The sequence below is a fragment of the Setaria viridis genome, chromosome 7, assembly GCF_005286985.2.
Source record: "Setaria viridis chromosome 7, Setaria_viridis_v4.0, whole genome shotgun sequence".
NCBI classification, from domain to species: Eukaryota; Viridiplantae; Streptophyta; class Magnoliopsida; order Poales; family Poaceae; genus Setaria; species Setaria viridis.
In genome coordinates this window covers 20,015,358-20,018,909 of record NC_048269.2, presented here as the reverse complement: position 1 = coordinate 20,018,909, position 3,552 = coordinate 20,015,358, and the positions used below count along the sequence as shown (strand labels likewise).

Sequence of the window (3,552 nt, the reverse complement as noted above, 5' to 3'; positions counted from 1 at the left end):
CAAAGGTTTCTAAGCAATTGACAAGCTTTACACATATACATCCGGTTTTCAAATGGTTATGGAAATCAAAGTGTCAGAACAAACACAAAGTTTTCTTTTGGTTGGTGCTCAACGATAGATTAAGCACAAGAAATATTTTAAGAAGGAAACATATGTTTCTTCCATCATACATTTGTGTGCTTTGTTCACATGGCGTCAAAGAAACACTCTTTCATCTTCTTCTTGAATGTCCTTTTGCGCAGCAATGTTGGATTCACATTGGTCTATTTATTGACCTACAAGCTCAACCGTATGACATTATGGAAAGTTTCAAACATCAGCTACATGTGCCTTTTTTCATGGAAATTGTGGTTCTTATGAGCTAGAGCATTTGGATGAGTAGAAATGATCTCAATTTCAAATGGGTTGCTCCTTCAATGCAGTCCTGTCTTGAGTTCTTTAAGATGATTTTCCATACAATTTTTTTCAGGGTAAAAGAGGATCACAATTTTTTGATGAAACTATGGCTAAAGCAAACATTGTAATTTTCTTAATCTTCTTTTTCTCCTTCTTTGCTTCTTGATTTCCCTCCATGTATTTGTACCTTTGTTTTAATTTTAATATATAACCAGCAGGGATCTTCTCCCCTCCTGTTTTGTCAAAAAAAAATAAGCTTGTATGAATAAGGGGTACACCGGCCGTACACTTCAGCATGTACTAGTAAGGCACATGAAGTAATAAGCCTTATTACAGTAGTTATTAGCTTGATAATGGAAGGAATTTTGTGTGCTACCAATGCCTTAACTTTTCAGCCCTCCTCCTCCCCCCATTTTCTTAGCTACTCCCTTCGTTTATCTTTACTAGCGTAAATATCCATGCGTTGCTACAGATCCTTACTTGCTCTCTCATATTATTATTCACTTATTCCTAATATGTTGGCTTCGCTTCATAATATATTGGCGCATTGTCCCTAGTAGTCCTCTCTGTTTATTACATGGGACCCACACATGGAAATAAAAAAATTCACCGTTTAACCTCCGCTCTATCCATTCATTTGATTTTCCCCGTAATCATCGTCATCCAGCCAGTCGTTGCCTCTTCGTCCATCGGCGCCACCCGCATCTTACCCCATCCTTGCCATCGCTAGGCGTTGCGCATCTTGCTGTCCTGGCCATCGCCCAGGCAAGCGCTCGTCCTTCCCGTGCCTAGCCTCATTCCCGCTTCGAGCGCTAGGCCAACGCCTCTAGCCATAGAGCTAGCTGGTGCTCGGTGGTGCTGCATCGGCCGCCGCCGCCACCTCGGCGAGGTATTCCAGCGTGACGGCAGCGTCCCTCATGAGCGGCAAAATCTAAGGTGGTATCCCTAAGGTGGTCTGTGCTAGTTAGGTTTTTCCTCCTCTCTAAAACACTAGTATATAAACAACAGTGAGAAACAGGCAAAATCTCTGATGGGCATTTGAGATCTGGTGGGGGATTGTTGAAATAATGGGCCTAGCCCATAAGTAATTTCAGAATTTCAAATAAATCTCAAAGGCCCATTAGCGTAAAGAGGGGGTACACCATCTATTAGTCCCATATTGCTAATAGATGAGGGTGTTGGGGCTTTTCCTCCCTATATATATGGACCACCTCCCTCATAAAAAAGATGCAATATAGACTACTAATACGGGAAGGCCCCCAGGTTAGGGTATCCCTAAGGTAGTCTGTGCTAGTTAGGTTTTTGCCTCCTCTCGCTGCTGCGCCGCCACCGTAGTCTACTCCATTCCGATTGTCGGCGTGCACCGGCGATTGGGAGAGCAGGTCTCCGGAACCATCGTCTTCAGCGATCCTGCACCGGGAGAGGGCGAATAAGATTTTTGGGAAGCGCTCTGCGCGACTGCTCGATCGCTTCCTCCGCTTCGTCAAGTTCTTCGTCGACTCCTTCACCACGGCTCGTCTACCTCTTCGTCGCTCGGGCGTCACTCGTCGTCGCAAACAACGTCAGGCTGCTGATCGTCGTCGCCTGCTGTACCTGGTAGTCGTCCAGGAGCCGGTCTTCATCAAGAAAGAAACGTACGATCTCTTATCTCAAATTATGTCTTCCATACTAGCTATTATGATCTGTTGCAGTCTGATAGCACTGGATAGTATGGTAGAATGTGTGATTCTATTTGCAATTATAGACTTGTCTGGATCTTGCATAGACATGTCTAGTTTAATCTACTATCTGTATTCATGATTTATTTCTGGATTAAATTAAAATTAAAAGTGCTTATATATCCAACAAGTGCTGCATCGGCCGCTGCCGCCACCTCGGCGAGGTATTCCAGCGTGACGGCGGCGTCCCTCATGAGCGGGCGTGCGGACGCCTCGTCCTGCAGGCACATAGCGGCGGCCACGGCCACGGCCTGCTTGAGGTCCCTCTCCGGGAAGGCCCCCCGAGGAGCGGGTCCGCGAGCTCGCGGTACCTCTTGCCGTCGCGGAGCATGGGGCGGGCCCAGGCGACGAGCAGCTCGAGCATAGAGTCGACGGCGCGGCGGCCGGTGACGAGCTCGAGTAGCAGCACGCCGAAGCTGTAGATGTCGGTCTTGATAGTGAGGTTTCCGGCGCGCACGTACTCGGGGGCGCAGTAGCAGTAGGTGCCCATGACGCGCGGGGAGCGGTCGCCGACGGGGTCGAGCTTGGCGAGCCCGAAGTCGGAGAGCTTGGGGCAGAGGGCGTCGTCGAGGAGGGCGTTGGAGGACTTGAGGTCGCGGTAGATCACGGATGGGTGGGTCGTCTCGTGCAGGTACTCGAGGCCACGCGCATGCGCGTCTCCCAGCTCAAAGCGTGCCGCTCGTCGCCGCCGGGCATGAGCAGCAGGTGGTCCGCCAGCGACCCCAGCACCATGTACTCGTACACGAGCAGCCGCTGCTCGCCGTCGGCGCAGTAGCGCCCACCAGGTTCATCAGGTTGGGGTGGTGCAGCAGGCTCAGCATCAGCACCTCCACCACGAACTCGCGGTTGCCCTGCGGCCCCTCGCGGTCCAGCTGCTTCACCGCCACCATCTGCCCGCTCTCCAGCCGGCCACGGTACACGCGCCCGAACCCGCCCTCCCCCAGCAAGCACTCCGCCTGGAAGTTGTCCATCGCCGCCGCGAGCTCGCCGTACGTGAACAATTATTTACAGATAACGCCGCAGAAGGATTTTTTTTCAAAATCGTCAAGAACTATTATAAGGATTGTGGGTTTATTAGAAAAAGTTAAGAAATTTTTTACAAAACACCCATGACGGTGGAAAGAAACAACTGCATTTTAATATTATATATATATATATATATATATATATATATATATATATATATATATATATATATATATATATATATATATATATATATATAGACACACACACTAGCAAAATACCCGTGGTTGCTATGGTAAAGATCAATTATATTTCTAGTATAAATATAATAAAATAAATTCCAGATATGTTCAACTAGCTTTATCATAATTTTCACCTAGACTTTATCTTTAAGTCAAGTCCATTGGCGGGGGTCTCCACCCCACCGTCGGCAGCGGAGCTAGTGGAGCGGTCTGCCGTCTGCTTTCGACAA

The 3,552-nt window shown here is 48.2% G+C and overlaps 1 pseudogene; it reads right to left on the bottom strand.

Annotated features, from left to right (window-relative positions):
- Positions 1-2,197: 2,197 nt before the first annotated feature.
- Positions 2,198-3,112, bottom strand: LOC117864726 (serine/threonine-protein kinase PBL27-like; annotated as a pseudogene).
- Positions 3,113-3,552: the final 440 nt, after the last annotated feature.